Below are 17,550 nucleotides of genomic sequence, written 5' to 3' on the forward strand. Positions count from 1 at the left end.
CGTCTGTGCTGCTCGGCCTGTAAGGGAACGGGAGGGGAGTCAGGCGGAGCCTGGCCAGGGGTGGGGGCTCCAGGAAGCCCCCTCCCACGTGGGCAAACAGCTCGGCTGCCAGCTGCTTCAAAGCCACCGTTGTAATGACAGGGGTGCGGGGTGACCACTCCCAGATGTGGTTGGCTGGCAGCCCCAGGCAACAGCTACAACAGGAGCCTCTTTTAGGGACCTGGAAACGTAAACGGGCCTCAGGTCCAGCTACCCCGGGCATTAGGTGGAGAGAGGAGGAAGGGCCTCAGAGTCATCCTGGGACCCCAGACCCGGAGCCTGGGGCTTACTCCCAACCAACCCCACCAGCTTCAGAGCCCCGCAGAGCAGGGTTCAAATCCAGGCTCCACACTCCGCAACTGTGTGGCACTGGGCAAGCTGACATTTCATGGCCTCGGTTTTCTCATCTGTCAAATGGGGACATCCAGGCAGAGAGCATGCATTCCCGTGGTCAGTGCCTGGCACACAGTAAGCACTAAAACATAACCATTAAATGCATGCTTCGGGCCCTGCAGGTGCTCAGCAAACAGGTGCAAACCCAGTGTGAGCCAGCATTACTCCGTCTCTCCTAGGGCCATCCTTATGACTCCCATTTTGAAGAACAGCAAACTGAGTTTCCAAGACTACAGCTAACTTCCCACGGTGCAAAAACTCTGCTTCCCAGGGCCGAGTGCCGGTCCCTCCCCTCCCCTGTTGGCCTGCCTATCCCCTACCCATCTGTGTCCCCGGCTCAACTGTCCCTTCCTCTGGGAAGCCCTCCCTGACCATCTGTTCGTGGGATTAGTTCATTCCTGGGCCGTGAGCACCAGGAGGCAGGGAACACATCTGTCCTTGTTCACTCCTGCATCCCCAACACCTAGAAAGGTACCACGCGGATGAAGGTATAATTCGTTCCCCCCGTTTCTCAGATGGAGAGACTGGAGGTTTTTGTTTTTGCTTTTAATTTTTTTTTTTTAATGTTTATTTTGTGAGAGAGACAGAGACAGAGTGTGAGTGGGGGAGGGGCAGAGAGAAACAGAGACACAGAATCCGAAGCAGGCTCCAGGCTCTGAGCTGTCAGCACGGAGCCCAATGAGGGGCTTGAACTCACAAACCGCGAGATCATGACCTGAGCCGAAGTCGGACGCTCAACCGACTGAGCCACTCAGGCGCCCCAAGAGACTGGAGCTTTAAGAGGGGCAGTCATGCAGCTTGTAGGGAGAAGAGCTGGACTTGAACCCAGGTCTCTCCAGCTCTGGGCGCGACTGCTAACCAGGAGCAAGGACAGGGAGGCGCAAAGCCCTGGCAGGCCCCTGCCCTCTGCGGCACACTGCTCGGTGGGCGGGGCTGGGCACTGAGGGCGAGTTTCCTGGAACTTTCACCATCCCACCCGGGCTGCAGGGAGATGTCTGAAAAGCTCTCTTTTCTGTATCTTCCTCTGCCTGCCCAACACATTAGCAGAGGACCAAATAAACACTGGTTCCCACCTTGTTTGTTTTCTGGCCGCCAGGAGGGAAGCCTGGGCCAGAGAGGTGAGGGCAAGAGGCCCCTGTGGGTGGGTACAGCGGAGCATCTCGAGGGTCGGAGCTCCTGCCGGGGATGGGCCCTTTTCTGGGCACCAGTGGGGAGGGAGAGCATGGGCTTTAGGGTTATTCAGGACTGGGTTCTAAGCTCACTTGCTATGGACATGCAGCGTGACCTTGGGAAAGTTACTTTAGCTCCCGGAGCCTCAGTTTCCTCCCCTTTAAAATGGGTGCAAAGGCAGCAGCGTTTCATAGTTTTGCAGGAAGAAGTAAATGAGGTCAGGCATTCCCAGTGCCAACTCTGGGAATAAGTTGGGGGCTATCGATGATTCTAATCAAAGGAGGAAGGAAAGGTTAGGAGCACAGGTTCTGAAATCAGATACACCTGGTTCCTGTCCTGGCCCTGGTAACTAGCAGCTGTGTGATCTTGGACAAGTCACTTCCTCTCCCTGGGCCTCGGTTTCTCCACCTGTAAAACCGGGGTGACCACACCTCCTCCTATAGATCTTGGGAGATGTCGGATGGTTTTGTTCTGCAGGAGTGGGGGGCATGATGAGGCAGGGACAGGTATCCATTGGGGTGCAGGCATCTGAGGGGGAAGATTACATTTCCCAGGGCCCAGCCCGATCCACCTCATGGGGGACCCAGGGGTCAGGGGAGAGGAGGCATTGGGGCACATGCCTCCGCGGTCAACACCCTCCCAATTACCACACCCTTTCCCCCACTGGAGCAGAGCCAGACGGACACCCTACCTCAGGGAGCTCCCAACCCCCCACCATGCCTGCGCCCCCTCTCCTAAGGAACCCCAACCCAGACGGCATCCAAGGTTACTGAGGCCTCCATGACAAGGAATCCAAAGTCAGCCGGCCCCAGATTCAAATCTCCTCTCAGCCGCTCACGCCTCACTGGTAGCCTCAGGCAAGGCACATGTGACCATTATTAGCGTTGAGTTACAACGAATAATCATCACGACAATGCACAGGAGAGTTCCCACCACAAGGAGGGATCCAGGCCCAGAAATATCAATAGTGCTGAGACTGAGAAACCCTGCCCTGGAGGGAGGTACGGCTCTCATTCCCACTTTACAGATGAGGAAACGGAGGATCAGAGAGGTTAAGTGGCTTGCCTGCGGCCACACAGCAGGTTAGCGACAGAGCCAGGATTCAAATCTGCACACTTGGCTACAAAGCTTGGGCTACCCTAACCCCTCAGTTGACTGGGCAGGGGCCGGCGGCCAGGCACAGGGCCGGGCACCTGCAGTATCATGTGCGAGCTGTACAACCTGAGAGTCTGGGAGCTAAGGATTATTACTACCAGCCTGGGCTAATTTCTCTGAGCCTCCGTTTCCCCACCTGTAAAATGAGGGTCGTAATGACAGCATCTGTCCCATAGGACTGCTGTGACATAAGGCAGGTCACCTGTCTCTCGGGCACCTAATAAGCACTTGATGAGCACTTTAATCGTCATCGTCACCGACGTGGTACAGCGTGTTCATCTGTCCTCCTCACCCCCCTCCACGCACACACACACACACACACACACGACAGCAAAGCACCCAGCCTGGCATTCATGGCCCGCCAGAGCCCACAAAGCTGGACTACTGCTCCCATTTTATAGTCGAGGAAACTGAGGCCCTGAGGGACCCCCCCCAGGGAGCAAATGGCCATGAAGATGGCCTCTGAATCCTAACTCTGCTACTGCTTCCTCATCAAGCAATGTACACACCAATGAGCACATATGCACACACATGCACACGTGTGCACACACACACACACACACACACAGCCTGCTCTGCTGCTTGCTCTGTGGCAATTCTTTCCGCAAACGCTACCCTGTTCTCTGTGGTCAGGGAGAGTTCACTCCCTGTTCTAATTTGCCCTGTAGCCTATTATTACACGTTCCAAACCAATGCCAGACTTGGGAGGGAAGGGGGGTGCGGGCAGGGAGAGAGGCTGCGAGTCCTCGTGGGTCTCCTCAGCGCGTGAATGTCGCGCATGCTTATTCGCGTCTTTCCCCGTGTGGTATGCGCATGCGCATGCCCGTGGTGAGCCCACCGGGGGCCCACCCCTACCGGGACTCACCCCTACCCAGGACCCACCCCTACCCGGGGCCCACCCCTACCGGGGATCTTTGCAGCGGGCGGCACCCAGCTGGCAGCAGGGCGCTGGGGGCTCAACCAAGGACGTTTATGCCTCAGTGGGAACCTCCCCACACACTGCGCATCACCACTGCATTCACTTCAAGCGGTGGAATCACACATCTTAAGCACAGAGCACGTCTTCTGAATATAAAAACCAGACTGCAGTCCACGCAGAGGGTGGTAGGACAGGATGAATGGGGGGGGGGGTCTGAATCTCAGGGCCCAAGGAGCAGGATTAGAAACCACTCATCTATTCGTTTATTGACCAAATATTTAGTGAGCACCTACAGGGTGCCAGGTGCAGGGGACATAGATGGGAACAGACCTGAGAAAAAACCCCGCCCTCCCGGGGCTGGCCTTCCGGTGGGGAACAGAGTAAACAGCCAGACAAACCAAGAAGCAGAGTCATGTCCAGTGGTGTTCAGAGCTGTGTAGACCAGAGGGGCTCAGGAGTGCTGAGTTAAGGGGTGCAGAGGTCCTGAGCAGGGTGAGGAGATACAGTGATGAGCCAAGGTCCCCAAGCCTCCCTCTCTGCCCTGACAGAGGTCCCAGGCTCTAAAGGACCTGGGGACTCGGTGAGGATGGCCAAACCCACTCCCTCTCCCCCGAGGAGGAGCCCCTGGAGGGAGCTAGTGGAGCATGGAAAAAGTGTGCATTTTCATCAGACAGATCAGGGGGTCGGCTCCCATTCCCACTGCTCATCAGCTGCGTGAGCTTGAGTTAAGTGACTTAACCTCCCTGGGCCTTGCTCTCCTCACCTGTCCATGGGGATCTTAACTGGGTCGTTGTGCGAATTATACAAGTTGAGTCAAGCACCTGGCACAGAGTAAGCCCTCAATAAATAGCGAACTACACGCTCCATGAACGGCAGGCACCTTCTCTCTGAGAATCTCAGACCCAGTGGGGGCGGGGGGGCCTCCTGCACCATCTGCCTGACCCTCCCCGCGCAGAAGGTGGAAGGGGCCCATCCTCACCATTACCCGTGGCTTTGCCTGATCTCATGGAAACCCTGGCACATATTTGTCAAATCCCATCCTCCTGATTCCATGACCCAGGAAAGCTGCTTAAATCTGGTGGCAAGTTTGGGCGTGCAGGGCCACTCCACCCCAGGGAGAAGAATTCCAGGGAGCTAGTTCCTCTCCGTTCCCTCCCTCCTGGGATCGATTCACTCCAACGGGCATCTGTTGAGTGCCACCTGTTTGCAGGGCGCCCAGGGAAACATAAAAGAATGGAGCTTCGTAAGAGTCTGGGAGAGGGGGAGGCAGAGGGATTTTTCCTTCTCCAGACCTTAGCCAGGGCTGTCCCCTCTTTCCCCCCTGGCTGGGTCCCCTTGCTCAGGTCCCCCTCTTCACAGGCACTTCCTGTGAAAAGCCTCCTTGACCTCCAGTCTAAACCAGCTTCCTTGTTCCTCTTTCTGAGAGCAAACTACGCCTCCCTTTATAGCTCTTCCCAGGATTAAACTTGTGCATTTACTTGTATTATTCCTTTATTCATCTTCGCTCTTCTCTGGAGTTTTAGTTCCACGAGGGAGGGACTACTTTGTGTCTGTTGTTTCCCCAGCATCCAGCACCGGGCTGAGGCAGAATGGGACATCGATAAATACTTGCTTTCGTAAACTGTAAGGCAGGGTCTTTCTGAAGCCCCCGGAGGGTGCTTGCAGATCCTTTGACAGGGATGGGGACAGGCTGCAAGGAGGAGGGGGTCTGGCCTGGGCCCGACAGCTGGGACAGAGACAGCAAGGTCCAAAGTGTGGGGACAAGAGAGCGTAGAAGGCACGGGGGACTGATGTGGCCTGAAGCAGGGGAGGAAGAAGGTGGAGGAAGAAAAGATGGGTAGGTGGGTGGGAAGAAGGCAGAGCAAGGGGGGGGGGGGTAGTATGGGGCTCCCAGACAGACCCAGGGCACTTCCTCCCCCCTCCAACCTGGGGCTCTATGCCGCATCTTTGGGGCCCCCATTTCCTGCAGTCCCCTTGGAATAAACACGTCTGTGAGCACCAGTCATTCCAGGTCAGTCTTGGAGGGGCGGTGTGGGTGGGGAAAGGGTTAAGAAAACAGGGATCCCGGAGAGAAAACACCAGCTCTGTCCAACCCCCACCCCCACCTTCCAGGTGAGGAAACTGAGGCTCAGAGAGGTAGAGTCACTCCGACAGTGTTGCCCAGCTCCTGAGAGGGGGAAGCAGGATTCAAACGCATGTGGTCCCAGAACCTGTGCCTTCAGTGGATACTTTACACAGACTGGGGACTCCCGAAGGGAAGGGTGGAAGGAGGGGGTGGGGAAAGCGGCGCTGGGTGGGTAGTAGGGACCACGGGCCCCGAGGCAGATGGCCAGCTCGCCAGCGGTGCGCCCCTGAGCAAGTCACCTGGCCTTCCTGTGCCTCGATTTCCTCACCTGTACCTGGTGATGGTGACAGCACCCACCCCAGGGGACTATTGCGAGGCTGAAATAGGATAGTGCGCGAAATACCGAGCCCGGCACCTGGAGAAGGCACACTCCATAAAGAATGCTGTTGTTAGCGTCCTCGACATCGCTGTATTATTATTATTATCATTGTCATCATCAAAGGGTGGATGAACAGATGTAGGACCAAGGGAGGTATGTATGCCTGCCGGGGAGGGCGGAGTGGCTGGGCCCAGAGCCTGGGACTCTGGCAGCCACCTTGGAGCAGCCGGCTGCGAGCTCAGCCCCTTGGCCAGGCGAAGCCTGCTGCCTGCCAGGCTGTTCGAGGCTCCCTGGCCCCTGGCGGGCGGTGGCCGCAGGGGGCATCACGCCATGCCAGGCACCTTCCCCAGCCAGCCCATATTTACCTAGCAGGTCTCGGCCCAGCCCGCTTCCTGTCTGCTGCACAGCGGCCGCCTGTCCGGCGCAGACAGAGCCCCAGTGTCCTGTAGCCACCACCCCCCCCACCCAGGAGGACGCCCCTCTGAAGCTCACACCACCCAGGCGGGGCAAGGCTGGGGTGACTCATCAGGCCCCACAGAGGGCAAGGCCGTGGGGCCACCGCAGTCACTCGGTCATGCTGCGGGTCCTTGGCTGGAGGGGTCCTGACTGTGCACAAACATCTCCCTGAGCTTTCGCGGGCAGCCATTCACGTCCAAGGGGCCCGAGCCCTGGGGTAGGGGCCACCAGGAGGTAGTATGGCTCGGTGGTTTTAAGAGCGCGTGCCGTGGATCGCAGAAGGCCACACGCTGTCCGATTCCATTTACGTGACATGTCCGGAAGAGGCGAATGCATAGAGACACAGAGCTAGCGGCTGCAGGGGGCGGGAGAGAGCGCGGGGATGGGGACTGCCGAGGGGGAGGGGGTGCTTTTTGGGGTGATGAAAACACACTGGAGCTAGGTGGTGGGAATGTACGTACAACTCCAAATACACTAAAAAACCACTGAATTGCACACTCTGAAAGGGTGAATTGTGTGGTACGTGCACCACATCTCAACTCCCCTTCCTGGCTTGGTGACCTTGGGCAAGTGGCTTCCTTCCCCAAGCCTCAGTTTCCTTGGTGTAACACGGGGATATCGTGGGGCGCCTGGGTGGCTCAGTCGGCGAAGCGTCCAACTTCAGCTCAGGTCATGATCTTGTGGTTCGTGGGTTCAAGCCCCGCATTGGGCTCTGTGCTCACAGTTCAGAGCCTGCTTGGGATTCCCTCTCTCTCTCTCTCTCTCTCAGTCACTCTCGCTCTCTCTCTCTGCCTCTCCCCTCTGTTTCTCAAAAAAATAAACATTAAAAGAAAAAACCACATGGGATGGTCATGAGGATTAAAAAGGTGTAAAGGGTCCAGCAGAGGGTCTGGCCCAGAGCAGAGGCTCAAGAACATGGTGGCCCTGTCGCAGAGGGCAGGGCAGAGCGGGTGCTTGGACCCAGACTTATTGGCTCCAAGGCCAGGGCTCAGGACCGTGCTTGGAGACCTCGCCTTCCAAAAAGGTCTTCTGGCCCCTCATGTCCTTCTCTCACCACCTCCGGGAGGCCACACAGCCCCATTTCCCAGCTGGGAGGCTGAGGCCCAGAGGGGACAAGACCCCCACCCGCCCATGCAGGCATCCCTCCTCCTCATTCTCATGCGCAAAAGGCCTGAGGCTGCCAAGTCAGAGGAGGGAGCAGATACCCAGGGAATGAATGGGTTCACCGGGCCTGGGAAGGGAGCCTGACGCAGAGCAGAAAACCAGTCTGAGACCCTCTCTCCGCCCCAGCCCGCCTCACCAGCAGCCTGTGCCAACAGCAGGCTGTGTCTCTGGTTAACTGCTTAAAGTCATGGCCAAGGCTGGTGCCTGAGATCCCACCGTTAGCAGGGCCTGCCCTCACTGGCACCTTCCACACAGCACCGTTCTGTCTTAATCCAAGTCATGACTCCAGAAGTTAGATACTAGATATTATTGTCTCCATTCCCACGCGAGTGAACCACGTCCCGGCAGAGTGGAGGTGGGGCGGGGGAGGGGGGCTATTTACCCAACACCCACCAGGCACCGAGCGCCTTTACATCTGCCTCTCCCGTGAGGGAGGCATTATCGTTATCCCCGTTTTACACAGCAGCCAAGCGAGGCGCAGAGAGACAAGGGACCCAGCCGAGGTAGCAACTCAACAAGAAGGGACTGTGGCTAGGATTCCAACCGTTTGCTTTTAACCCCATGTGAGTTCATCGCTTTAGGCTCTCTCTGGGGTCACCCTACGAAGCCCTCTCTCTGGGGTCACCCTACGAAGCCCTCTCTCTGGGGTCACCCTTCTACAGCCGCACCCTGTGGAGTTCATCAGGCAGGTGGTGCAGTAGTGAGGCGCTGGGATTTGGAGTCTGAACCTTGGCTCTGCTGCTGAGTAGCTGTGTGACCCCCTCAACCCATGGGTCACTTCACCTCTCCGAGCCTCCGTTTTCTCCTTTCTAGAAGGAAGCTAATCACAGCACCCACTGCTGGGTTGCTTGTTCATCGTGGGTGTCAGATCCTCATCGAGGGCAGCCCCGGGGTGGCCCAGTCGGTTGAGCGTTCGACTTTGGCTCGGGTCACGATCTCACGGTTCGTGGGATGGAGGCCCGCGTCGGGCTCTGTGCTGTCAGCACGGAGCCTGCTTCAGATCTTCTGTCTCCCTCCTTCTCTGCTCCTCCCCTACTTGTGCTCTCTCTCCCTCAAGAAGAAATGAAACATCAAAACAAACTAAAAAAAAAATAAAGTGCAGCCCCAAAGGCTGTGGGGGAATAAAAGGAACTTTTCTGTCCGGTCACCACTGAGTCCCCAGGGCCCAGAACAGGGCCTGGCACTTAGTCGCTGCTCAAGATATACTTGCTGAATGAACGAATGAAGGAATGAACGAATGACAGAACGAATGAAGGAATGGCAGAGGGACCTCTGCCCAACTACCTGCCTAGGTGGCTAACGTCCTGCCTCTCTCCCAACCTTTAACAGATAATTTATGGAGCACTTACAGTGTGCTGGGCTTTCTGACCTGTGAGACCCACACCCACCATGAGGACGACAGCTAATCATGAGTCCGTTTTGCAGGTGAGGAAACTGAGGCTCACGCAGACCGAGACACTTCCCCAAGCCCACTCCGTCTCAGCCAGAGTCTGAATTCGAGTAGGTGGTTTTTTCTGATGCCCCTGCCTTGTTAATTTGTCTGTTCAGTCACCTCTGCCTCCCTCCTTCCCACCTTCCTTCCTTCCTTCCTTCCTTCCTTCCTCTCTTCCTTCCCTACGTCTACAGGTTTTCCTGAGCTCCTCGTCTTTGCAAAAGACAGGAGTGAACCGGGCCGACAGGTCCCTGGCCTGAGGTTCACTGGCCCCCTGCCCACAGGGGTCTCCCCTGAGCCTGTGGGGCACACTTGGGGCATGTGTTACAAGTGCCCCCCACCACCACCAGTACACACACATGAGGAACCATCCCAGAAGGTGGTCACCCTCCCGGTCAGCTGGGTGGAACCCAGGCCACTCCACCCTCAGGGAAAAACAGGCGCCGGTGAGACTGAGGAGCCCTTTGTGCAGGGGGGTGGCAGGGCGGGCGGCCGTTACTCACCACCCAAAGAAAAATAAGAGTATTCCCATTTGGTCAATAGCCTTCCTGTCTGCCCCCCACACCCTCTCCTCCTTCTGCAGCCTTTCCCATCCTCTGACCTCATCTGGAGCAGACCCAAGACCTTTTATGGAGGGCTTCCTATGCCCATGGCACGGTGTCTGATGCTCCCTCACCAATGAAGAAACATGCTCAGAGAGGTGAGGTGACCTACTTGGGGTCACACAGCAGTGGCCAGGGCTTAGGACAGAAAGGGGAAGCCAGTGATCAGGAAGGGGCTCAGAGGCAGGAAGGAAGTCAGAGTCACAGTGAAAGTAAGGGCCTGGCCTCCCTTCCTCGTTCCTGTTCGGCCAGCGTGCCAGTTCACGGGACCCAAGGGAAACCCAGGCAGGGGGGAGTCCAGGCTGGGGCAAGCGTAGTGGCCAGAATGACTCAAATCCCCCTCAAGCTGACGAAGTTCCAACCTCCAGCAGATCCCGGGTGGCAGCCCCAGGAACAGAGAGGTCAAGCTGCCACCTGAGATCACACAGCAGCAAGTAGCAGAGCTAGAATGGGGACCAAGGTGGGTCTGACTCTAAGAGGGGCTGGTCCAAAGTGGAAGCTGAACTGGCCACCGGGCTTTCCAGGGACCCAAGGGGACCAGAGTTGCTTGCTTCTCCCTTGGAGCCCCGGTTTTCTCAGCCATAAAATGAGCTTCACCTTCCGTCCTCTGCCCATCTCCAGTGGGGGCAAGGCTGTGACATCATCGAGGTGAACATCAGGTGACACACTATGTGGCATTGGAGACTGCCCACATCCACCCCACAGAACAGGCACTCTTATTATCCCAATTTTTCAGATGGGGAAACCACAGCCCAGGGAGTAAGGAAACTTACTAAAAGCCGGGAGTTAAACCAGATAGCCAGGTTCCAGCCCTAGTATTTTTGTTTTTATTTTTATGGATTTATTTATTTTTTAAAGTAGGCTCCACACCTGTGGAGCCCAATGCAGGGCTTGAACTCACAACCCCGAGATCAAGACCTGAGCTGAGATCAAGAGTCGGATGCTCAACTGACTGAGCCATCCAGGCATCCCCTCCAGCCTTAGTCTTTAAAGCATTAAATCAGGAAGTAGGAAACGTTGACGGGCTCCTGGCACTCAGTCAATGCCCATAAATATCTCACGGCTGAAAAGGCATCGTCCTTTGTCCAAATGCAAGTCTAGCTTTGCCCCTGCTACGTTCCGCCCACCTGCCTGGCACCGAGGGGCTCTCAGAGGGTGCCCTAGGGACGAGCTGGAGGAAAACGTGTCCTGGAACAGGATGAGGATGAAGACGGTGCTCCGGAGCCCCATCCGTGTGCCTCGGACTGTCTTTGCAAAGTGGCATCTGAGAGCGCCATTTGACAGAAGAGGAAACTGAGGTTCAGAGAGGCCAGGTGACTTGCCCGAGCTTCCCTGGAGAAGGAGCAGGAGACCTAGGACTTAAAGCAGGGCCTGTCTGAGCAATCCAGATTCTTCTCTCTACACCGCAGAGTCTCTTCCCCATGACTTCAGGACGGGACAAATGGGGACAAGCCACCTTGGAAGTTAAGGGCATGGATTTTGGAATCAGACAAACGGAGTTCAGATCCCCGCTCTCCCCCTCCCCAACTAAAAGACCCTGGGCAAGCAGCTTCACTACCGAGACCTCGCAGCTCCACCCTCTCAAAAATGGGAATGATAATAGTTTCATATCCAAATGTACTAAGAGTGTTTGGCTCAGTGCCTGGCACATAGTAAGCGCTCAATAAATGCTCGCGACCATCATAAGGACTACTAATGCGGCCCAGGTTTGGCTTAAGCCAGGCAGAACTCAGTGATCAGAGCACCAGCTTTGGGGCCTAGGGCCACAGGTATCTCAAGAGATCTGAATTAATCTTTAACAGGTGAATTCCACTCCAAATGGGCCATGTGGAGCATTCCAGAGGGCCCGCTGGCATGCAATGTTCTCTTGGCTCCCCAGATCTGGTGTGTGATGAGAAGTGGAGCTGTTCTGTATGGCCCAGTGATTTGGGGAGGGGCCTGCAGTGTCTTTCCCAGAATCAAATGGGGGAAACTGAGGCAGACAGCAGGTCAGGGGCCTGTGAGGGGTCGAGATGCTCACTCCATGCCAATTCCCCCTCCCACCAAGGAACAGGTAAAGGACCGCAAAGGACTTGGGCCCTCTCAAAATGATGTAGTTCAGTCACTCAACTGTGCAGTACAGATTTATGGAGCACCTGACCTGTGCCGGGCACAGTGAGGCCAATCCCTGCCCGATTCTCTCCCTCCCCCCGTCGCCTGCCAGCCACCCCTCTCCAGTCGCCATCCTGGGCCTCGGGCCCCGGGCCGGGATGGCTTCTCCAGCCTGGGGACCGGCCTCCTTGCCTGGCCCTGACTCTGCAGTCAGAGGGACCTTTCCAGACCACACATCTGGCATGTCCCTCCCAGCCTGGACTTCAAGGCTTCTGGGTCTGACCTAGCCCCTGCCTGCCCAATCCCTTGCCCTTCCTGGTCACGTCACACATTCCAGACAAACGGAACAATGTCTTGGCCTTACAAAGTCTAGCTTTACCCACCTGGCAGCAGGTAGTGGTCAGGTCTTTGCTCATAATGTCCTTCCCTTTACCTGAGTGCCCTTTCCCTTACTTATTCTTCAAGGTGTGGCTTGAACCCCCACCTCGATCAAGCCCTCCCCGATCCCTTCCCAGACTTCTCTCCTGGCCCCCATTCATTTGAGAGCACACATTTGCCAAGCATCTACCATACGTGCTCACCTTGCTGGGTGCCCACCTGCCTGGAGGGCACAGCTGGCCGGAGAGGCAATCCCAGTTTGGGGGAGGCGGTGGAGGGGGCCAGAGCCTTCCGGCTAGACCCTGCCCAGGGTCTGAGGCCGACACGAGGTGGAGGGGTGGGGGGGCTTTCCAGGAGGCCTTGCTAGACACAGGAGAAAGTGGCCAAGGCCCTGCTCCCACCAGGTGAACTGCCAGGGCGCCCGCAGCCACTCCCCAGCACATCTTCTCAGCTCTCACCCACACCCCCTCCTCTCACAGTGACCCCCACCCCCCCCCCCCCGACCCCCGGGGTTTTACAAGCCAGACCCTGCCTTGGCCCATGACCTCCACCTGCCATTTGTTTGGGGAGCTCCTCCCCACTCTGATTTACCACCGATTTACCACCGACAAAGGTGGGAAGAGGGGCTCCCTACTGTTATTCGAACAGAATCAACTAGAGAAATGGGGAAATGGCCAGTTACCTGTTTTCACCTCTTCATTACCGGAGCAAGCAAGCACAATGACACTGCTGGGTGAGTTTTGGGAGTGTGTGGCCAGCTCCTGCCAGGAGGTCTGTCCTCCCCACAGCCCTGGGGTGGCCCTCATTTCACCCCCATTTTACAGACGAGCTGTCTCTCAGACAGCCAAAGGACTGACCCAAGGTCACACAAAACTGGGGTGGCACGGGGGGGCCCACATAGGCCTGCCCCTTCTACTTGACCTCTCTAAAGAGACCACCTTTTCAACTTCCTCATTTGGGTCATGGAGTTACCCCCATCCTCACCCCACAGATAAAGTGGCGAAGCTTAAATCCCCGAGTGGGTCTTAGCTCCCAGAACAAAGCTCACACACAGCATCACACAACCCCGGCCCCAGCAGAGCCCAGCAGTAGAGGCTGAGCCAGAGCACCTCCCCCCCCCCCCCAGGGCACCAGGCAGGGAGGGCTCTGGAGCCCGGCAGCCCTGGGTAAAACTTCCACCTGGCTCCACCCCCGACCAGAGCCTCAGTTTCCTCATCTGCAAAATGGGGAGGGCAGACGGGCCGAAGGGCTGGGCAGGGCCAGGCAGGCGGGGTGGTGAGCAGCCCCCGCAGCAGTCAGTCTGTGGCGGGTCTCTGCAGGCTAGTGGGGCGTGCGGGAGGTCTCTCCCCGTCCTGGCGGACCTCCCAGGAGGCTCTGGAGACACAGCCGGAGGTTAAAGATTGTCCTGCCTCTTGGAGGAAGAGCCGTCTCTGGGACTAACTGAGGCCAACGAAGAAGTGGGCCTCTGGAAGTTCCAGACTTCCAATTCCCTCCCGCTTGCTTAGCCACAGAAGGCAGACCTCAGGGCCCCCGACTGCCCCTTCCCAGCCCCCCGAAATGGGGATGCCTCTAAGGTGGGCTGCAGGGCCTCCTCGCCTCTGATTCCTGCGCTTGGCTCCTGGGGACCCCGGGACCTCCCTCCCGCAGACCGGGCGACCCCACGGCCCACGCCGGCGCCCATTTCACAGGTGATAAAACAAACCGAAGCCGAGAGAGACGAGGGGGCGGGTGCGAGGGCACGCAGCGGGGCAGCGGGAGCTGGCGGGACCCCGCGCCTCCTTCCCGCGCCCCGGACCGGAGCCTCGGAGCCTCGGAGACGTCCCCGGGGGCGCCGGCCCCCCTCCTCCCCAGGATCCCTGCCCCGAGGGCCCCGGCCCCACTCACCTCCGGGACCGCGAGGCGCTTCCTGAATCCCGGCCGCCCGGCGCCCGCCCGCCCGCGCCGCGCGACTCTCCTCCCCCGGCTCAGGTTCCAGAGCCGCGCGCCGCCCCCCGGCTGCCCCCGCCCCCGCCGCTCGCCGCCTCCGCTGGGGGCGTGGGGGGAGGACGGAGAGCGGGCTCGGTCCCCGACCCGGGAAGCCGGGCGTCGCGATCGCGGCCGCGGGGCCACAGGCGCTTCCCGGGGAGGGCTCTGCCTGGGGCCCCCGAGATCCCTCCCGGGCTCCTGACCCCGCCACCCCCGGGCAGCTCCTCCTCTGGTAATGGGCGCCTGGAGGGTCCTCCCACCCGGGCATTGGCTCATTCATTCATTCATTCATTGGTAGACAGCCCCCCCCCGCCCCCCGACAGACGCGGCTGCGGGGGACCCTGCCCTGGGGTAGCCCCAAGTCCCACAGAGGAGGCATCTGAGATCCAGACCGTGCTGTCTGGGGCTAGATTCACGTGAGCTCCCTTTCTTCCCCTCTTTACCAGCGCTTAGCAAGGGGCCTGACACCTAGGAGGTGATCAAGGTGTGTTTTTTTTTTTTTATTTTTGTTTTTTAATTTAAAAAAATAATAATAAGTTTTTTTTACATTTATTTATTTTTGAGAGACAGAGACAGAGCGTGAGCAGGGGAGGGGCAGAGAGAGGGAGACACAGAATCAGAGGCAGGTTCCAGGCTCCGAGCTGTCAGCACAGAGTCCGACGCGGGGGAAAAACATGACCTGAGCCGAAGTCCGGCGCTCAACCGACTGAGCCGCCCAGGCGCCCCTGTTTTTTTAATTTTTTATTGGATGGTGAAAGTGAGCTCCTGACATGCAGTCTCGCCTTTTACTTGAATGCCTCCACAGGACGGGCAGCTCACTTCTGCTGGGACTGGTTGGAAGCCCGGTGGGCCTGAGCTCCAGAGCCAAGCTCCCTGAGCACCCCCCACCACAGCTGTGGCTCTGTGCCCTACCCGAGCAGCCAGTCATCTCCACCTCTGCGCCTCTGTGTCCCCACTGTAGAGTAGGGTGTAGGTATGTCCCCAGCCCACAGCCACAGTGGAGAGGCTGGGAGCACCAGGTCCCTGCAGAGCACAGGGAAGGTTCTTAGCCCCTTTATCATTACTGTTCTTCTTTACATTGAGCTGGCTCCACAAAAACAGTGGGGTCCCTCAGCCTGCAAACAGAAATGGCTCCCATGAGGTGTCGGTTCAGCAGCGAGAAAGTCGGATTTGGGCATTGCTGCAGAGGGAGAGAGAGAGAGAGAGAGGGAGAGGAGAGAGAGGAGAACCTGAACAGACATGATGTGTTCACACTGCCAATGCAAAACATTTACAAAAAAAAAAATAAACCCTAATAATTAACTCACCGAGAGTGGCGGGGGTGTGGGGAGGGAGATTTGTCAAGTAAACCTTCCTTCCAAGCAGGCTGTGAGGCAGGGATCGCCCGTGCTCACTGTAGAGATGGGAATCTGAGGCTTGGAGAGGAGTGTGGCTTCTCCAGAAGCGGCTCCCTCCATACTGGGGAGGGGAGAGAAGCTCTTCCGTCTGGGTTTTCAGGATCTTAGAGCAAACAGGCAGCTATCTGGCTGTGGTGAGGAGTGTAAACAGAAGAGGCTCCCTCAGGCCTTCAGACCCAAAGCCTCTCTGCTGGGGGCCTTGCTGGCTGGGAGGAGCGGGCGTCCGGCAAACGAATCTGGGGCCCATTTCTGCAGAGAGGCGCCTCTCGAATGAAAAGAAAATGACAGGATGATCCTGGCTACCAGGAGCCTGATGGAGACGGTGGGGCACGCTCTCCTGCACCAAGCAGGTACCTTGGTGGGTACCTGCTCTCCTCCAAGGTCCGGGGTTAGAGCTGTGAGCCGTCAGCACTAGGGCAGCTAACCTAGGCCCCTCCGGCCCCACATGTCACAGACTGGGCAACTGAGGTCCCATGCAAGGAAGTGACTTTTTTTTGGTCCAGGAGGCGGGATGTTGGCTGCCGCTGATTCAACGGGAGCCACGAGCAAAAGCCTCCCCTTCCAGTGCCTGTGTCCTTATCTGGAAAATAGTACTGGTTTCCATGAGGCAAGGGATCACATCTGTCTTTTTTTTTTAGGTTCATTTATTTTGAGAGAGAATGAAAGAGCATGCACGTGTGCACGTGTGATCGGGAGAGGGGCAGAGAGAGAGAAAGAGAAAGAGAGAGAGAGAGAGAGAGAGAGAGAGAGAGAATCCCAAGCAGGCTCCTTGCTGTCAATACTGAGCCCAGACTCAGGCTCATTCTCACGGAACCATGGGATCATGACCTAAGCCAAAATCAAGAGCCACCCAGGCACCCCCACATCTATCTTGTTCGCAGCTGCAGGACCAGCTTCTGGCACTTAGTAGGTACTTTAAAAATACTGGTTGGGGCGCCTGGATGGCTCAGTTGGTTAAGCATCAGGCTCCTGATTTCAGCTCAGGTCATGATTTTTTTTTTTTTACTATGAAATTTACTGTCAAATTGGTTTCCATACAACACCCAGTGCTCATCCCAACAGGTGCCCTCCTCAGTGCCCATCACCCACCCTCCCCTCCCTCCCACCCCCCATCAACCCTCAGTTTGTTCTCAGTTTTTAAGAGTCTCTTATGTTTTGGCTCCCTCCCTCTCTAACCTCATTTTTTTTTTCCCTTTCCCCCCCACCCCCACCATGGTCTTCTGTTAAGTTTCTCAAGATCCACATACGGCATCTGTCTTTCTCTGTATGACTTATTTCACTTAGCATAACACTCTCCAGTTCCATCCACGTTGCTATAAAAGACCATATTTCTGGGGCGCCTGGGTGGCTCAGTCGGTTAAACGGCCGACTTCAGCTCAGGTCACGATCTCGCGGTCAGTGAGTTCGAGCCCCGCGTCGGGCTCTGGGCTGATGGCTCAGAGCCTGGAGCCTGCTTCCGATTCTGTGTCTCCCTCTCTCTCTGCCCCTCCCCCTTTCATGCTCTGTCTCTCTCTGTCTCAAAAATAAATAAAAAGTTAAAAAAAAAATTAAAAAAAAGACCATATTTCAGTCTTTCTCATTGCCAAGTAGTATTCCACTATGTATGTAAAATGATTTCATGGTTCATGGGATCCAGCCCCGAATCAGGCTCCGTGCTGTGGGCTCGGAGCCTGCTTGGGATTCTCTGTCTCCCTCTCTCTCTGCCCACTGCGCGCTCTCTCTCTCTCTCTCTTGCTCTCAAAGATAAATAAATAAGCTTTTAAAAATAATAAAAAGTAGTAAAAAAAAAATACTGGTTGATCGAGAGCATGGAGGTCTGCCTTTCAGGGAAGGGGTGAGTAGGAAGGGGAAGTGAGGTGCCTAGGACACCCCACAAACACTCGCTGGATTTACTGAACGTGAACAAGGGCCACTGCTAGGATGTGCCTGCCATTATGTGACTGTT

This window comes from Lynx rufus, unplaced genomic scaffold (assembly GCF_022079265.1).
Source record: "Lynx rufus isolate CCGP_SWC_20201006 ecotype Redwood Valley unplaced genomic scaffold, mLynRuf1.p SCAF_24, whole genome shotgun sequence".
NCBI classification, from domain to species: domain Eukaryota; kingdom Metazoa; phylum Chordata; class Mammalia; order Carnivora; family Felidae; genus Lynx; species Lynx rufus.